Source organism: Buteo buteo, chromosome 2 (genome assembly GCF_964188355.1).
Source record: "Buteo buteo chromosome 2, bButBut1.hap1.1, whole genome shotgun sequence".
Taxonomy (NCBI): Eukaryota; Metazoa; Chordata; class Aves; order Accipitriformes; family Accipitridae; genus Buteo; species Buteo buteo.
The window spans coordinates 74,366,079-74,386,674 of NC_134172.1; positions in this window are offsets into that span (position 1 = coordinate 74,366,079).

Sequence of the window (20,596 nt, forward strand, 5' to 3'; positions counted from 1 at the left end):
TCTAAGACAAAAACAACGCTACTCCTTGGTGATTAACTGTGATCCAGCCTGTTCACTGCCCTTCAAACACAGTAAGGTGACATGGGTGCGATAATGCGCGGGGTCGGTTGCCTTTGGAAGCAGTGAGGGGAAGGGGCCGAGCCGTGATGGCTCTGATGGTTGTACGCTCATGCCGGTGCTGGCACTAAAGGTTGAAGTTTAGTGCATTTTTCCAGGCTGAAAAACTAGGTTCGGTTTTTGCAAATGAGGCAAAGAAATCAAAATACACGTATGCCCCCAGCAGAACCCCAGGACCCTGCAAACTCACTTTTCCTGGTGAAACTGGCTGTTTCACTTGGTAAAGGGAAGCTTTAGAGACAAAAAGAAAGCTGGTCTCCAAGTTCACAGCAGTAATCCCTTGACTGCAATGAGGAGAAGAAGTTGAGGCCTGATTCTGCAGTCACATATTTGCTGAGCAGAGGCTTCAGTGCACTGGGGTGAGGTCTCAGTGCAGTGGGTTTATTACTTTGTCAAAAATAAAGCATAACATCTTTAATGTGAAGTGGGACAAACTTATCTGTCATGGGTGCATAAAGAATTAAAGTTTAATGATACTTGCCAAGATAAAAATAACAAAGTCCATTTGTAATGCAGGCACTCCTTTTTCCAGCTGATGTTTTTATCTCTTTTTGTTTCTCAAATTCCCCAAACCAGTCATTCTCGGTAAATGTCCAAACCACTGTGATTTTATTATATTTACAAATACATAAATTATCAAATGCATAAGCAAAAAAGTTGTCCTTTATAATGACGCTAGAGAGAAAGGACTAATTTTGCAAGAAGTTACCTTTACAAAGCAGAACATATTCTTTTCAGACATAGTCAACTGAAACCCAGAAAAATCATGCTACAGGTAATCTTCTACCTGTAACGAACTTCGATTTTGGCTATCCGCTTCTCATATGACACTTCCAACCTCTAACGCTAGTCTCCTTCATTTCTTTGGGAGTATTTTAAGAGCATTTGTCTGAGGGTGGGAATAAAACCAAAGCAGAGTAGTTTTTATAGAGGTGTTTGAAAATTTTAATAATCATATGTAAACTATCACGAGCTTTTATCGTATATCAGAATAACAGGGCATAGCGATAGATTTCATTCATATGGCTTCTTTCATCCCTGCGGCTCCCAAGGGACCTTATCAAAGTAACCAAGTCATAAGCACTTTTTCTTTGGAAGAATTCCTCCTGCCACCATTGTGTTGCAGAGCTGCCTGAGCATAGCAATGCAGCTGTTTCGCAGCGCGCCGCCCCGGGAGGATGAGAAGAGTGCCACAGCCTGTTAGAAATACCGGGAGGATTTAGACAGGCGATCAAGTCTTCCAACCTGGAAGTCTGCCAGGACATCAGGCTTAAATTCTCAACTCATGTAAAAATTGCTGGGTAATCTTCAGCTCCTGCAGAGGACCAGCAACGTAAAAATGCCTATAATTTATATTATCAAATAATTACAGACTACCTGCCGGGCAAAGCACGTGGAGAGAGACAAATGATTGCAAATAGCCTGTAATTCCAGCAGAACTATGTGGCCTGATTTACACATTCAAAGTGAATATAAGTTGTTCCTATTCTGATTCAGGAGCACTTTACTCACGGCGCTGTAAATACTAACACAGCTGCAGGGTAACTGGGAACCAGACCAAGGTGTTTTTACATTAGCTATGCTTCACTTGCCTGGCACCTTGTGTAATATTCATTCCTGTGCAAAACAGGTACAGAATATTTGAACTCAGAATCATGCACTCTTGTCAGCAATACAGGGCAATGAGTTGCCTAGCCCGCGAAGGCCAAATATTTTCTCTTCTCCTTGCCAGACTAGCAAGGATAGGCAACCACACATGAAGGCAGCAGGCCAGGAAACCAAAGATTAATAAGCCAACAGCTCTGAAAATACTGTTTGTCTGAAGAAAGGGATCCTCTGAGTAGATACTCGGGTCCCCAAAAAGCCATGTCCATAAGCCACAGCAACTCTGCTTCTGAAATTCAGTCTCTAAGAGGTAATACCAAAGGATATAACATTTGCAGAGCGGAAAATACTGGGTGATCTGAAAGTGCTGAGTATGTGCATTTACAACTAATATTTACCCTGTAGAACCACTTGCACTCTATTTCAGTTTCAGGGGTGTATTTTATGGGGCTATGGGAATTAGTATGCCCTAACAGCTTTCTAGGATAACCTATATGTTTAGGCACAAGACTACTGCAAAAATACTAGTGAAAGTACAATATTAAAAAGATCTTTCTTAACATTCAGACTGTTTTCATCCAGGTAATTTCAACTGCTATGGATGGTCACCTGTAAAATATTGTTCTGCATCAGGATGGAGTTTAAAAGCACAGCCAACATCTTTCTCAGTGCCTGTGAATGACTTCCAATCTATGGCTTCCTTTGTCAGGTCTCAGTCAAGAATAGATGGAATTGAATAATAAATCCCTGTTTTGGGGGAGTTGTGGGGGAAGAGGTAGGCACCCCTCATGGCAAGAACTTCATTGAATCTCACTGGGAAACTCTGGAGGGAGCTATATACATTTAACACTCTTTGACTCACCAACAGATGGACCATGATGCAGAGTTGGCAGGTGGGGGCAGAAAAAAGATATTAAAAAGTTATAAAAAATAAACAAACCTGGAAAGGATTCTTGAATTTCTCAGAAAAAATATATATAAGGTGCAGATTCTATTTCTTTCACTCTTAAATAAAAACAGTTAATATGGGCAGAGGATTCTTCATCAGAAATACAACATACAGAGCCTTTATTCATCAACTCTTATAACATGGCCAAAGGAAGATAGCATTATCTCCCCCACAGGGACACTGGCGCCAGGGATGATAGGTGTTGCTCAAACAAGTAAATGGTGTCATAGGTGCCTGTCTCAGGACATCTCCCAGCTATAATGTGCAGTAATGAGTACCCCATTTCTCTCAGTTCAGCACAGAACAATACTTCCCTACTGTGCATCGTACTGACCATATTATTGGCACATCTTCACCATTGTTAAAGAAAATGTAACATTGCCCTCCTTGATCACCTCTCATTTCTTATGCCAACCAGACCTCAAGCAGGTTATTTCCTCTTGCTTTTCCATGATTGGCAACAGCTATTTGGACTCTGCCATTTGAGGCTGCTGGTGGATATAGACAGACATCGCTGGCGTTTTGGTTGTCTTTATCAGCCACCTGAGATGAGCGCCTTCTGACAGTGGAGCAGTGAAGGAAATACCACCTTCCTTTAGCCTGTTACTTTGTGCTATTCGCTGACAAGCAGCATTTTAAAAAAATATTGCAGAGTCATACAGTGCATACCCAGTGCACTTTACAGTGTAACAATAGGAAAATGTGAATAAATCTTCCAGGGTACCTGGCTCAGTGTGTGTATTTATATGCTAAAAAGCACCGGAGTATTATTTACATGCTTAGCTGGGGTTTGTCCTTTCTAGAGAAGTCTGGACTGCTACCTGTTATACTTGGCTCGTGATGATTTAAATAAGAATTTATAGACCCTAAACCATCTGCAAAATGTCCCAGTTCTTCAAGGCCAATGTAAATGCAATGAGGGGGGAAAACCACAGAAAGAAAAGGTTAACAAGGTTTCTCCTTGCCTCCCCCTTGGCACATTTTATAATTAACTTTATAATGTCTGAGAGCAAAGGTTTGAAGCAGATAAAGCTCCCACATCCTTGGAGACAATTGCAACAGTTTGCATAGCACATTATACCAGAAGCAACTTTGTTTGGTTTCATTGCACTGCAAGTTGCTGAGAATATGTGCACTGCAGGGCACTGTGGAGTGCTAGCTTCACATCTCAACATGAAAGCAGCTTGCTGTGATTTATATCATCACGCTAATCAGGGATGGGCATTAATCCAAGATCCCTTTTGGAGCTAGGGGAAGAAGAAAGAACCAAAAAACGAGCCAGCTTTCTATCTTGTGCAAGGTGCCCCTGCCTTCCAAAGTGTGAAGGAATTAAGTGTGTCATTAGTTTTCACAGTCACTCTAAAAGGCAGCTAGAGGAGAGATCTCGCTGCATGCTGCAGTGAGAACCACAGGCGACAGAACCTTCTTCTGCCCCTGGACTCTATCAGCATTGAGGAAATTTAAAATTTAAATAGATCTTGAAACTCTAGCCCACGTTTTCTTATGAATGACAGATCCTTCCTGCCCTCAGTCCACCACATTTCTCTAAGCCTGAAAACTGACGCTTCCTTCTTAACAGCAAAAAGTGGGAAAGACGTTTGTGGTCTGGTGGTTACACCATGGGGTTGGAAAGCAGAAGAAGGGTTGTTTCACATCTGGGCCAAGTTTCTTGTTCACCATGGACTTGATCCTGCCAGATACTGAGCACCCATTGATTTTTCAAGGCCAAGCCCTCACACAATTCATGTGAGTCCAAGTTCTTGTTCCAAAGCAAAAACTGGGGCTGTATTCAAAAAAATTGGTGCTGATTCTGTGGTTATGCTGCTTCCTTCACAATCCCAGCAGCCCAGCATTAATTTCCATTCTCCCTTCTAGTGGCATGAGAGCTGGGACAGTCATACTCCAACACTTGACACCTCCAAAGCCCTGATTCCTCATTAAAATTTTATTTTACTCCTCTCTAGGGTTTAGCTTTTTCAGATTAGTGGGAGGTCCTGTTCTCTTCTGTTTCTGCCCGTATCCCGGAAGGGAGAAGAATAACAATCTGGAAAGAAATTGCTTTTATTCTTATGAATTGCAAAATCACCACAGGTTCTAACTTTTGCTAGAGGAGAAGCTACTATATATACAGACATAGTCTGTACTGAGACTGATTTCTTTAGGGCAGCATGTGGCTTAGAAACAACAAGCAAGCATAATCATATATCTAGTCTGATTGCTGGGCAAGTAATAAAACTTCCTCAAGGTTTATTAGTGTTCACCCATTAGGATTGTAGGAATTTAGGTGCTAGCGCCTTATAAATACCTTAGATGTGTGATTTTATGTATGTTTTCTATGGACCTTGTGGTGACTGTGAACTAATTCTAGGGTTCTGCAAAAAATAACCAAGAAAAGCAGGTCTATTGTCAGTGACTCCATGGGGGTCCATGAATCCTAAAAGACTGGAAACCACCACTGAGATCAATGGATGGATTATTTAGATTGGATATGGCCCCTTTTTTGCATCCTTATATGTAATCCAATTTTCAGTGTAAGATTTCAACGTAAGAAGTGCCAGTCGCACGACTGCATGCAGAAAACTGCACAGATCTGGCTGACTCTAAGGGTCTGTGGCTCCAAGCATGGCCTCTGCCATTCTGCAAAGACAGAGAAAATAAGACGGAACTCGGGCCATCAATAAAGAAAGGTAAAATAACCATATCTTTGTTCAGTGACTATAGTAACCATAAGCAGCTGTTAAAACAGATTGGAGAGTGTTAAAAATCCAAGCCTTTCTGTGGTCCCTCGTCCAGGGCTGTTATAATAAGGCTTGTTTTCTCCTCGTTAAAACAATCATTTACTCTTTACGTTTAGGAAGATAAATGTTCTCAAGGCACATAATGATATCAGCAAAGATAAATTACAAAGGCCACCAGCCAAATTCATGCTACTGTGAGGAACGCATCATAAATCGTTGCAGCAGACACATGTCTACTCTAGAAGCAATGTTAGTATGCACCTGCTCATGGCTTGACACCAGCCCCTTGCATGTTATATTCCTGCAAAGCATGAGAATAATCTTTGCAGGAGTCTGCAAATAGCAGCTAAGACTGATGCCCTATTCAGGAAAGCACTTAATCACTTATTCAGTTCTTGCTCTACCCAAAAAGTATTCAAGGATATGAACTTTAATTCAAGCCTTACATGTGTAGTATCCTTATATGCCCAAAACATTATTCCACCGTGTGCATTTTTTCTGGTTTATATACGTGCACTTTCCCTGCCACTCTTCAAACCTATTGCAAAATGTTTTCAAAGCTTTTATTTAAAGGTAGAAGGAAATGATGGAATAAGGGATGTCTTTTGAGTGCCTTGGATTATATAGCATACTTTCATCTGCGAGTGCCCCGTGGGTACCTGGCTGTTCCTTATGCTTGCCAGTACATCTCGTTGCACAAACCCTCCTTGCTGCTCTGTAACAACCACCAACTGTCCCAAACTGCTGACCTATTAACCAAACAAACTCTGCTAAATATTGCCATGTGTAAGTGTACTACTATTTTTCTAATTGCTAAAAACATGTCCTTCCTGCACTCAATAGCCTCTAGAAGAGATTGTTAACATCTGGGTATTTAGCACAATAGAGGCTTTAAACTTAAAGGAACATTGTCCAGGTTAGCCAGTGAATTTGGCCATATGTAATTTTTTGTAGATGATTCTTTTCATGTTACCCATGTTACATTTGAAACCGTGAATCAAGGACTCTCATGAGGATTAAGTCAGCAGAGAGCATAGTTCGTTAGAAAAAGAATAGACCTGAGAGAAGATGGATGTAACCTCAGACAGGTGATGATGGATTGGAACTGCTTTTTGACTGGATGTAGAGCCTTCAACTGGGGGAATGAGGTGTGGGGGGAACAAAACCTCTCTTGCTATTTTCTGATGTGGTAGTATGGAATAGCTCTGAGCCTTATGACCCAAAAAGTCCTAATCGCTCCCAGCTATTTAGGGATCAGTGTACGAAGGGTACTGCAGATTGTGCTTTGCCTGTGGCTTCAGCGATGAGGGAGTCCATCTTACAGACGGCTGTAATAATTTTGAAAACCTAATTTTATTTTCCACCACTAATTGCAAGGGGCTTTTTCTTCCTGCTTTTTGCTTGCCATGGAGGACAAGTCATTTTTATTCTTGTTTCTAGACAGCTTCAATTCCTGCAGTTGTGAACTGGTTTGCTGTTACAGCATTTGTATTTTAAGCATGAAAAACAGATGTCTAGACCCAGTAGTGCTGGGGAGAGAAATTTCTTTGGTATTTGAACTATAAATATGGCAAATTTCCCTTCATCTTATATTTTGTAAAGCTTTGTTTTTACAAAAGTATTTAATATTAAATCAAACTGTGTCTCTGTTTAGTTATAACAGTCCTTTGGAGCCAATACAGTCTATCACATCAGTGACAGTTTAGGTATTCCGAAAATAAGATTACTATAAATCTGAGCTCTGTACCTGTAGTCCCAAAATCTTAGCAATAAAGCAGAGATACTCCACATTTACAAAAGCAAGATTTAAACCTCAGAATCAGAGTGAGTTGCATGTGTGCTGTAAACAATGGTATTGTCAGGCTCAAGAGCCAAGCCTTCACAGAAAGAGGTGACGTTTTCTGTGACTTTCAGTGCCAGCCTTTCCCTCTTTCTGCATCACCACTGCAGCGTCACAGTGTACAGCTGCCTGATTGCATGGATGCTAAGAAGTCACAGCTACACAAACGCTGGAACCACGTCACAATGCCGGTGGCAGGAGCCTGCAGCCGCAGACGTGCTGCAGGACAGAGGGGAGAGAGAGACCTGCATCAAGACCCCAGCTCTGCAAGTAACTGCCCAGCCTGAAATGCAGAGCTGACAGGGGGACCTTTGATCCTCTGAAAACAGAAAGTGCAATTGATTCTTTTCACTTAGAAGCATGACTGGTGTTACATTTCCTGAGCTGGACAAGGGTGGTCCAGATGTCCGTGACAGATTTTTGCATAAGCACTTTATATTTTTGTTTTTCTAGCTGTTTGCTCTTCTTCCCTAGTTTAAAAAAAGCTCTTCGTACACAGTCGCTGTTGTTGAAGCCACTGTCCTAAAAATGGAGTTACATTTAGCCTTCAATAGTTTATTGGATCTCTGGTTGCTAGTGGGGAAAATAGACAAAATTAGGCACACAGGAAAAACTGTGGGACAATTATTTATGTGAATTTTGCGTCATTTTTTCTTTCAAACAAGTTAGTAGTACAACCATATGCTGGAAAAAATATGCCAAGTTTTACCCAATCTACTCACAAGTCAAATAATTGGACATATGAACTGATTATTCAACTGCATGTGCATTTTGAACAATCTGGAACATTATTTTTTATGGACCAGATTCCAAATTACTCAGACAATCTGCAAAGAGTCAGGATGCAATAAAAATGTCACGATTCTGTCTCCATCTTCATTTTCCTGCGTGTTTATGTGTCCACTCCATAATCGCTGTGTACACAGAGGTCCCAGGCCTACATGCAGAGAGCTGCACAGGATCCCTTCAGAGGAGAAATGGAGACTAGTTGCATACCTCTAGGTTTCTGTAGAGATGGGCAGCTCTAAAACATAGATGCATTCACTGTTCAGTAGAGAAATCAGAATGGTCTGAATGTGTTTACTGCATACCAGTGTGCTACCAGTATGGAAGACTGCTGTTCGAGCACAGTCTTTTCTGTCCACATGTACAAGATAGAATATGATCAGCAAAAGCTTCTTTGTTTATGAAAGACAATGCAAGACCACAGGTGATGGAAAAAGCTCTTCTTCTACTTCAGTTAGTAAATATCTCAGTGACTTACAGCGTATGATCTAAAGGCATGACCTGAAAGTGAAAGTTGGTCCTCCTTGGTCTAAACTGGGGTCACATTCAGTTGAAAATGCATCGAGATGGGGACATTACCGCAGAGTGTTTGGCTGTCTCTCTGAGTTGATCCCAGCTTTCTTAGGTGAGAAGAATCTTCTCTGCATTGCCTCTGAGCCTGAGCTCTGTTTTTTGTCCCTGTAATTACACACTGGGAGGACCGGCCCCAGCAAACAGCCTGTTGCCATCAACGAGTGTTCATGTGTGGACCTGGCCCAGATTGGCTCGAGATATACTGGTCAGCCAAACATAGTTGCTGGGAATAAGTATATGTAGAGCTTAGCATTTATTGCCGTGCACAATGCAACTGGAAGGACATAACCAGTCTTTAAGAACTTTTTAAACTTGGAGAATGTAAATGCTGCTTAAACCTTTTAGATAGGTCACTAGGAAGGTGTCAAATTTGTATTTCTCATTAAATAAGTAAATGTTGCTGGGTATGTAGCCATACACTCCCTTGAAATATATCAATCTTTATCCTGGCAGTGCCACCTTACTTAATACATCATTATGCTCAGCAGCGACATATTTCCTTCCAGATTTTTTACAGGACTTTTTCTTATTATTTCTCTTTGTAAGGCTTCTAAACAAAGGACAACAGAATATAATGGCCTTCACAAATCTCCCCACTGAGCCTTTGAGATAAAAGGTTTCTAGTATGCACAGAAATATTTACCTTTTCTAGGCAACTGCAGGACAAGGACTTGCAGGGTCACAAGGAAGTTAGTGTCAGATAATCATAGTAATAAATAATATATTAATACAGATCATTATATGTAATGTTAGAATTTGAATCTCACAGGTTTTCACATTTGAATTCCTTCTTTAACATCTAAGGAAACACAAAATGCTGAGTGTACAAATATTAGTCTATCTTTCTGACCATGCCCCATCCAGGGCCCGCTGAGTTCAGTGGAAAGTCTGCTGTTGCTTCAGTGGGCTATGGTTACCCCTGTACGCCTGCAAGACACTTATTTCTCTGATAATAAAAATAAACTAAAACAGTTTCTGAGCCACTTCTGAGTTCGCTTCTGGTATATCAAACATAAGTTTTCATTCTCTTATTTCTTGATTAATGCATTGAACATCGACTTTTTTTGGTCACTTCTAAACTTTAATCAAGGAGAAATGATCCCCCAATGGGCATTTTAATCTTGTTTCTATATTTTTAAAGGAAATTAAATGTTAATTGCTGCTAGGTAAATTCATCTAAAACAGCAATTTTCAATTCATCCCACAAACAGTAAGAAAATAAATGTAATTGTGTGGCATTTCCTGCTGAATAAAGGGAGCAAGAACTTTTTTTCCCAAATAATATTTTTAAAATAAAGTATTTTTAAAGATTACTGTTATTGTATATTTTTAAATGTCTGTTACTTTCAAATGCCCAGCTAAGCCAACTGCAGTAATTGTTAGGAAAATATTTCTTTCCCTGTCTCAGAGGTGACTGTGTAAGAACTATGACTTTGTTTAAGGAGAGATTAAAAAGTAACAAGAAATTGCCATTGCATATTCAATAGCAGTCTGAAAATATAATGCCCAGCTGCATTAGCGGACTTGTATGTGACATCCATGCTGCTACAGTGTGTGTAGCTTGAGTCCATTGAAGCAAATAATCAGACACTGGTTATAGCACAGCCTATTATCAACTTGGAAGTCAAGACCATTAATTTGGGGATCTCACCACTTGTACTTGCCCTTTCATTATGTATTGGGACTGGTCTTCAAATGTTCTGACTGCACCATCCCAGGAAGCTGCGAGTTTCAAAAGATGTTACAGGCTGGCTACCCTGAAATCAAGGCATCCCAAAACACATGCAAATTGGGACCAACACATCTGGATTTCCAACAGGGCTACCCACAACCATCCAAATTTTAGGATTGAGTTCTTGTATTGCCAAAGATTTAAACCTAAAAAATGTATTTGGACTAAAATTTCTGTAAGATTTACCACTAAAAACATCTCTGTAAGCAGCAAGCAAAATCCTCATGGTTTCAAATATTACTTTTTGATGTTTTTGACAAAAGCATTGGCATTATTCTATGAACCAAAGAAGAAGCTGTGAAGATCACATCTTCCACATCATTGCAATCGTAAGAAGAAAAAAAAAAAAAAAATTGAAAAATGTCTCTATTATATAATCTACACACTAACAGGTGGAAAAACAGCAACATAATTTAGCTTTCGACACAGAAATGTCTTCCTTGGAGCCAAGCAAATTCACTCTGGTGTTTAATCTGAACAGTTGCCAATTTTCTGTCTGTAATGGGAATCTAGTGGAAACTCTGGGGGAGAAAGAATTAAAGATAAATGCCACTTTTAGTGCAGAGGCTTTGACTAAGTAAATTTCATAGGGACTAGCAGAGCACAGTCTTGGACACCAGTCTCAGATCAGCAGTAGTATTGCCTAAGGAGTGTGCTGGTTTGCTTTTGGGAGTGTCTGCCAGAGTACGATGGTGACTTACCTAGTGTGTAAAATTGTCATAATCATTTAAGACTTTAGCACAAACATAAGTTCAGGTCCTCCAGACTCACTTGCTCTCACACACACACACATGCATGTGCACGCAGTTGGTGCTACCATCTTGGCCATGTTCTGGACCAAACATTTCAGTGATGCTCTGCAGCCATTCTGCCATGTGGTCCGTGACCAAAGCTGATGCTCATTTCTCTCTGTCTCTGGAAATGATTAGAGAACCCACCCACTATGGTCCTGAAAGTCTCCCACTTTGAAGAAACATTGGATTGCAATTAAAAAATCCTAGGACTAAAGAAAACTGCTCACAGGAAAGTGAAATGTGCAGGAAGAGCTTGCGGGAGTGGAGCATGGGTTTGCATTGGGTCAATATGCCCATTTAAAATCCAGAGGGTGTCAAAATTAATATTTTTTTCTAAATTTCACAGATGGTGTTTTATTAATAGGAAACCCTGAGATGTTCAAAGGAGGCAGGGAGCTAAGCTGCCAGTGTCATTGAATTTTAATGATAGATGTATTCCTTAGGCTCTTTTAAAATCCCAGCTTTAATGTGTTGCTTCATGCAAGGCTAGAAAGCTTGATTCCAAGCAATAATTAAAAGTCTTCTAATCCCAAGAAAAATTAGATTAAACCAGAGCTCCCCTTTCTAGTGATTAGACTAAAGCTACTAAAATTGAAGCTTCCTCATAGAAATTACTTTCCCTTTTTTATTGTTAGTGCCTCACTCTGAATCAAGAGCTGCTAAGTGGGGTAAATATAATGTTAAACATGCTAACAATGAAGTTTTCAGTCTAATCAATCTCTCTGTTACTCCAGCAAATGGAATTATTTTAATGGAGTGCCAAGATAAGTAAGAAACTGAAAGTAATCTGAAAATTTCTCTAACTGCCTGTTAATGGTGGACTTTCCTTCATTCTCTCCTTTGAAAACATTCCAAGAGTGTTCAGAACTTGAGTGAAATACTTCCTCATATATTACCTAAGAATGACTTTTGTGTTGGCTGGTTTAAATGAAAAAAAAACAACCCCAAAACCAGCAAACAAAAAAACCAAACCCAAACCAACAAAAACCCCTTCTAAAAATTACTGCAGTCTTTCCTTTTGCAAAGATGGTGAAAAAAAATCTGGAACTTACTTCTCCTTTGTTTGCATCAATAGATATTTTATTAGGTTGCTGGAGATTGAACAGACATTGATCTTTTTACTTTCAGTATAAAACCAGAAAAAAAATAGGAAAATAAGTAAAAATACAGGAGGGGGAACTTATAAAACAAATTAGTTGCACAGTGAGATAATAACAAAACAAAATGCTTGTGATACCAAAGTTACATGGCCATAATGAGGACTCTGCAGTAACAACTTCGTTGGAAGGATCACCACAAATTATTAATAAATATTTTTAAAGCTTTCTTGCCTATAGGATAAGAGATGAAGCATACGTAAAGATATATGTATAACAGAGTTATGTCCCAGTCGGTAACTGGTATCCCACTTTTCTTTTGAACTGGCTACAACTGGGGCAGGCTGTTCCTTTGCTCAGAACCACAGGACCCGTCGTCTGGGGACAGGGTGCAATGCGAAGCATGGGACTCGGGGACCTGGACCGTATGACAGGCATGGTTTGATGGACACGTTATATTTTAGCAGTTGCACAATAACCTGCCTCAGCAGGGCATCAAGACCACACAGTTTGAGCTCAGAAATTCTCGCCAGCTGCAACCCTCTTCTCCCAGCTCCTCCAAAAACCCACATGCTGCCATGCACCAGGCTTTTCCCTGGAGCCTGATGCTGCAGAGCCTGTCCCTCCCCGGCGTGGGGCAGGCACCAGAGGAAAGACAGCTCTGTCAGAGCCTCCCTGCACCACAGCCTGCCAAACATTTCTTTTTTCTCTCCTCACAACCAGTATTCCCCTCTGGTCGTGGTTTGCTGCTTGCATACCCTCAGAGAGGCATTTGCAGGAGGAGTCAGGGTAGAGAGGTTTTCCAGCAGATTTAAATACCTTGGAACTGCTCCATCTTGTTTGGAAAAGGACCTTGGTGTGTCTGCCATGTCGCGGTGACAAACAGCGAGAAATCCTCTCGCACCATTTGTGCTTCTAAATGCCAGCCACGCTGCACTGCCCACCGAGAGAGCCCAGTGCCAGCCTGCGCTGGAAAACGCCGCAGCAATTTGCAGAGGGATCACTGAAATCCATCAAAGACCCAGAGTTACCGAGCAATGGGCATCGCTGCCAGAGCCGCTATGGCACGAGTAGGAGCCCCGTGCCATGGCATTGCTCCGGGTGGGAAGTTTGCAGCCATCCTCCCTTTCTTCACCCCACCCCCGGCAGGCCGGCACAGAGCATGCCGTTGGGAGATGTTGTTATTGTAGCCTGTGGTATGTTTTGAATGTTGCTACTGGCATTAGCCTCTCGGAAGCAGGCTCCCTCGAGCCCCTCGCTGTCATGCCTTAAATCATCAGTCTGCCGTCATTCCAGTGCTTTGTCCCAGCTTCTAAGATGTATTGGCAGTGACAATAATGGTTCTCAGTGCAAAGCCTATAAAACGTGCCCATTTCTGTAGGTTTCTAACACATAACACTGTAAAACGTGCCCATTTCTGTGGTTTACTCCTAGTGAGCAACTCAGTTTCAGCAATCAGAGGAAAATGGGCCAGGATAATTCTCCTCTATCCTAGTTGCTCTTACCTGTCATGTTACTCAAAGATATTTGCAACACGCCAGCCCTAGGGCAGCCATAGCCATGCGAAGCTCAGCCATATGAATAGCTCCCAGAGCTTCATTTCACAAAGCTTCTTCCTTTCAGTTTGTTTTTTAAAGAGGAGGAATTTCCCTGTGGAGAGTAATTTCATTGCATTTCTTTGTGAAGTGTTTCATCTAAGCTTTTCCGTAAATTGAAAGGCCAGGAAAAAAATACAATGTACCTGGTGTTGAGGATATTCTCAATGCAGCCTGAGTGGGAAAACAACTGAGGCCCACGAGGCACCAGTGAGGGCAGTTCTGCTGTGTCCTCTTTTACATGGAAAGACTAAACCAAGTTGTGCAACGTCACCTGAAGAAGAAAAAAGTAGAAAGGAGGGAAGTGTAGGTGACCGAGCACCTAAGTGTGGTGCAGGAGGAATCCAGGCTTTAGTTTGGTATTTAGAAAAGCCAGGCTCAAATCTCCTGTTGCTTAAGTGTATGTAGCTACGATATAGACACTAGCAGCTATATTCACATGGAAGCAGATATTCAGTAATTGTCCTAATTTACTTGCCATACCTGTTTCTCGGGGCTTTTCTTTCATAAAGCTATGTGAAGTGCAGTCTCAGTTCAGGCAGAACTCCTCTGCCTAACTATATAGAAAGCATACAGCACTTTATGCTGTATAGAAGTTCAAGCAATGCCTACTGCACATCTCAGTGGTGGGCTGGACAATATCCCAGACACTAACGTAGAACTTTTAATCTTAACCCAGTAAACATGTTTTTCCCTAAAGATAGCTTAGTCTACCAAATGACCCTGCTTATTGAAATAACCCACTGGCTTTTTAATAAGTATTCTGTTCCAATGTATGTGTACAGAATAGAGAAGGATTTCCAGTTATATTTTTTGCTGCACTAGAAGAATTTAAATAATCAATCAATAGTTTAAAATAAAACTAAAATCCAAATAATTCAACTTGTGAATGCCCTTCAGCTGAAGCAGTCTTTCTTTTCTTGCATAGAGTTTTCCTGTAAAATCCTTTTGACACATTTTATCTGTTTGTCGAAGTCTGTCAATCCCCGATGCAATGAACTCAGATTTGTGAAGAGACGGGGTGTATCAGACAGCAGAACAGGTCATTCTTCATGACTTAGATTTGGGAGAGTTCACATGTCCAAGACTCTCTGAACATTTACACAGACCAGTATTTCACACCTTTGTAATCTGGAGCATCAGTAAGCGATGCTGTGACCTGCACTGTTTTGATATAGGATGCAAAAGAATAAAAACACAAAATCTGTTCAATCCACTGATGCCCCTGAAGGAGTGCAGAAAGCAGAGGCATTCTTGTGGGCTGTTGTAAATAGTGCAAAGGGCTTGGATGCGGCTTCCTGGCTCTTTGCAACGCCTCTCTTTTTATCTACCCCTTACAGAGATGCAGTTTTTAAAAGTAAGATTTTAAGCCCTCCCTAAAGAGCCAATACCATTAAAGGGCACTGAAAATCACTGCCTCTGTCAAGCTCAGACCAGTCTTGATAACAAAGCTCTGTTCCTGCTTTGCATCCGTAACTGCCTGTGCGTCCCTCCTCTCCTTTGCTCTCTCGTCCATATACATATAAGGATCCCTGGCATAGGAATGGCTTATGAAATCCATAGCATACAGAGCCCCTATTTTTTTCATTTTTTAAACATAAGAATAATGAACAGCGTAAATAATAATGTAGGTGCTGAACTGGCTGACCTTGGTCAGCTCTGTACCTGGTTCCCCACTCTGAGCACTCAGCTGCACACACAGATCTGTCTTAATTCCTCTCCCATCACTGATACACACACACACATATCTTAAAGATTCAGAAAACCAGTACAGACCCGATAAAACATTTTTGCAGGCACTTTGAATAGGAATTGAAAAGGAAGTGTTTCCAGTCATCTTAAGTACTTACTTTTCCTTTCTGGCATATTTAGCCAGGTGAGAATTTGAGGCAGGTGCCCTCCAGTGACTGCTGCTATTATTTGCTGAATTTTGTAGTACAAAAGTAATTCTTTTGTATTAGTGTGTAATGTGTGTTTGTGTACACATCTATGGAAGCTGAAAATAAAAATGGATTCCAATGATGACATCTTAACCCAAATTGCTATAGTACTCTGATATTATCCAATTATAGAAGAAGCAATGTTTAATTTGGAAAAAGGAGGTACCAGTTATATGACGAGTTATGGGTATTTAATTACAGAGCAAGATTCCCGTTAAATTGGTATTACATGATGTGTGAGTAAAAGTTCTTAGAATTTAATAACCCGGTCTTCCTGCCTTTTTCGGTTCTCCTATTTATTGAGAAAAGTGATCTCTTTGCTCCATGGACACAAGACCAGTGTCAGGGATTTAGGAACTGGAAGTAAAAAGGAGAGGACAAGCAAGTGGAGGCAGGGGAGCCACTGTCCTCCTAAATAAACCACAGCCAGGAAAAATGCAACTGCACTCGCATTGCTCTGTTTTCAAGAATGTACTTTGTTTCTAGAAACTTTTCATGCATGTATCAGTTAATCTACTGAGCAAAACACCTGCCAATAAAGAATATAGCTTTTGTGGCAAGAATATTCTGGACAAAATTTTATCTGTCTAGTCGAAACCTCTGAGCAGGCTGGATTACTTCCCCACTGCTTCTGGCCTGGGTGATGGAGCCAGGGGATGATGGCATGTCACTGCCAGTCCCCTTTCCTTAGGTGTGCCAATACCAGCGGAATCAGCATGGGTTATAAATATAATTTTTAATTTTCTTTTCATGTACAAACATGAAAGGCTGTGACTTGAGATCTGCCCCCGGTATTTCCAAAGTTTGGAAAAATGCAGCTCAAAATCTGGACTTTGGTGTGGTCCCTTCTAGCTCGGGTTGGCAAGGTGACTTGTTACTGTATGCCAGATGCAGGGACCCAGTTGTGCACGCTGGTTCGTGCAGAGCTTTCACAGGCTAACAGAGAGCCTAAACACAGGCTGTGCCAAAGTCAGTGCAAGCTGTAAGCTCCCACTGCTGTGAAGAATCAAATCCTCTTTTTAAAATGCAACCCTCACTGGTCTGTATGACAGAGATAGGAGAAGACAGTGCAGTGCAGTATTTGTGTCAGCTATCACAGAAGTGTGATAAATGTGCTGTCAGAGTCCTACAGCTCTATCTGTTTGCTGTCTGGTGGTTGCATGATTCAAGATCAGTTTATGAGTTTCTTCTGGAACCAGATGGTTGCAAGGCAACAAAACGAATGCCAGCTACATATAAATGTCAAATGTTCAAACCATTACATGTCAACATATACGGGGTGTGCAGCCAGCAGTGCTGCAAAGCACAAAGCCAGAGACAGGCAGCGGGTCTCGTTGAGCCAAAGAAATACAGAATTCAGGAAAATGCTGATTCTAGTAGAGGTACTTGGTGAAAATAAATCAGCTCCTTATAACAAAAATATGACCAGGTCTCTGTGTCATGAGATAGCCTGCAATATATGTCATGAAAGTGAGTTCTGTCAAGTTTAATTACTTTTTTCTTGCGGCTTTAAACAGAGCTGGCTTCAGGATGAAGGCAGCTCCTTATTAAAAACTAAATACTAAAGATGAGATTACTAACCATGAGGAATTTACCAACAGAGACAGTATCTAATCCTGTGCAATATCCTGTGCAATCGTGCAATATCTGTGATATCTGCAGCATTCCAGAGAATTATATTTTGGCATTAATTAGTTTTCTTAATTAGTCTCATCAGACAGAACCTAACTGCAAGGCCTTTACAGCCTTGGAGAGTACACTTCAGTGGGTTATATTAGCAGATATGATGTGCTACTTTATTCCAGATCAAAGTATTCTGCCCAGTAGTTCTCCATTTTGATGCCAAATCCTGATCCCACTGAAATAAACTTTAAAAAAATCCCATAGACTTGAGTGGGGCCAGATCTTGGACTTTGGCTGGTTTCTTTATGTTCTGGCAGAGATGAATGCGATTTTATAATGAACTATTCAAAATCTTTCCAAACAAACTCAGTAATAAAAGGATTTCCCCGCTGTCAGAAATGAGGTATTTAGATGATTCGTGATGAGTACAACCTTTTCTAATAAGGGCTGGATATATTTTCTTTTGAGCTGCACTTCATTCATTTGCTAGAAATCCAGGAAACATTTGAATCGAGTTAGGACCAAATGGTGCAAGGCTGAAATGTGGTTATCATCATGTCATGCATGAAGCAAAGACTCAGGCAGAATCCACTCCCTCCAGAATGTTCCCATCAATATTATGGGTGTGAGAAGGAGCCTGCAGCCATCTGGCCTTTATTAACTGTGTTTCCAAGCTTGATATACATGAGGAAGAAGTCTAAGAGACAGTCTGTTACAGTCAAAGATTTGCATCAAATACCCAGTCCCTGGATGAGTGATCCCAGGAAACTACCTGCTAATGAATATAACATGGCATTTTGCACCAAGGATGCTGTTAAACTGATAAGCATTAAACTGTAGTTTATGATTGTCTCTCTTTTTTAAAATTAAACACTATGTGTCATCCATTTCAGAGCCTTTATAACCATTCATTTATCTCTGCAAGACTTAGCGAGAACAAGTCTTTTGGTAAAATCTGTGTCATTCCAAAATTTGTTTCTCACAGGCTGTTGCAAAATTGTTTGTCCTCCCAATACATCAAGTTTTATTGCCATCAGTTACAACTGCACAACAGTGTAATATGATTATATCCCATAAAAGAGTCAGCAGCATATCACTGCGGGCACCTCTATGAACCTTTCGAGGTAAAGTGCTGCCTCATACGTATGTGTTCAACAGTCCAGACAGTGAGCTAGTGCCTTTACATGGACGCTGGACTCCTCTATCCTGAAAACTGGGACCAGGATGGATCAAAATGCATATTAGCCTTGACCTTACAAGACCTCTGCACAGTAAATTCCTACTGACTTCAGTGGGCCATTGAGTGTGGGAGGTTGGCAAGACAGAGGCTGGGGTTTTGCTGCAGGAACCATTAAGGGACAGCCCACTGTACACCCCTAAAATTCTTCCAAGGCCTTAATTAGAGCTGGGCACCATTTGGGTTGGTGGTTACAGAGGCTGCAGAGATTTATGTGGAGTCCTCAGAGAACAGGCAGTCACTCCATCATGGTTGTTCCCTGGGTTTGTTCTCCACAGCGGTTTGCACAGCATGTGGGGAAATGTCTACCAAATCCATCAGCACATTCTGCAAAACTCTGCTCCAGCCCCAGGCGGGACGGTCGCAGGTCTGTAATTAACAGCGTAAATGTGGTCCTGGCTCCTTCCTGGACAAAGCATGAGCTTGCAGAGTCCTGGGTCAGAAAATGACATTTATCTCAGCATATTGAAAACTGCAGTTCTTCCTAAAGAAAAAAAAAAATAAAGTACCTATTCTAAGATTGATGAGTAACATAAATCAGAACTAATCCAACTGAGACTGTTAAAATAAAGCTGCTTTTTCTTACCAAACTGAAACATTTTGATGTGACTAAAATGAAATGGTAAAGGCAGAACTACTGCTATCAACTATCTTAAATGAGATTTCACTTTAATCAATAAGATTCTGCAATGTTTCTGACTTGTTTTCCCTGGCTATTCTCAGAGCCTTGATCTATTAATATTTATTACCCGTATTTTCACACCTGGAAGACTGGGTTGCTCCCTACTGTTAGTGAGCTACTATAACTTTGAATTTCCTATCAGGGCTGTACTGTCGGGCTGGCTGTTGCCAGCTCCATAGTTAGCGCAGGGATGTGAAGAGCCAGGCTTTAGTCTTCTGTGTGGTTTGAGCTTGTCATCTTCAGCCTCAGATTCTTGGCTGCTGAGTGGGAGACAATGCGTGCAATTTTTACTCATCCAGATGTGAAATTTTCTTTGAGATGCTCAGCTGAAAAGTTAAGAAATTAGGATGACTTTAGTAGCATTTACCCTGGTGCAATAGGAGGTTTGTCTACAAAAGATAGAGAGTCCATTTGGCGGTGCATCCTGCTGGCATGCGATTGACGCCTGTGTGCACTGCATTGCCTTTACCATGGTACTTCAGCTTTTGGGACATTAAAAGCAAACAGAAGCTCCTGTGCTCACTAGAAGGGAGGCTGCCTTTTTGGAAGTTGTCCTTCTGTTTCTTCTTCCTCCAAGGACAAGCAGAAAAAAGCAGCCAGAGTCCCAGAAATACCAGTGATTTCCATGGAAGATTCTTGCAGAGAATATTCATACTCAAAAAATGAAGAAACGAGACTAAAGATTTTTCAACTCTCAGAAAGATGGGACTCTGTTGAGAACTTTTCTCCCTGAAATAATACCACTAGCTGAAAATTTCTCCACTGAAAACCAATGTCAACAGGATCCCTTCCAAGCCTCCCACATGCCCCGGCCAGCATCTCCTTTTTGCTGCCTTGAGGAACCCTCAGTGCAAAGGTGCCAAGCACCCGGCGCTGGCAGCATAGTGGCAAGGCTGGACTGTGCTGGGAGGGGATGGAGCTCGTCCTCGTCCCCTCTGCTCGTCCCAAAAGGTCAGAGCTGGAGCACGTGCAAGGAGGCTGCTCTGGGGCACATGGAGGTAGGTGCTTTATCACTCTTCTGCCTTTCACGACTGCTGCCTTCCCACTGATAAATCCTCCTCGCTTTGTCCTTGCGCTCAGTGAAAGGCTTTTCAGATTGCCTGCGCAGTTAATTTTATCTCCGTCGCCGGTCTCCTCGTTTCTCTTCCCACACAGAACGAACAGCCTGACAGCTGAAAGCTAATCAGGAGGAGAGCCAGAAGCGGTGCGTGCCAGCGGCCCGTAGCGTGCAAACAGCCACTGCCTGAACTGTGTCAAAGCACCTCCGTTCACTGCAGGGAAGATTTTT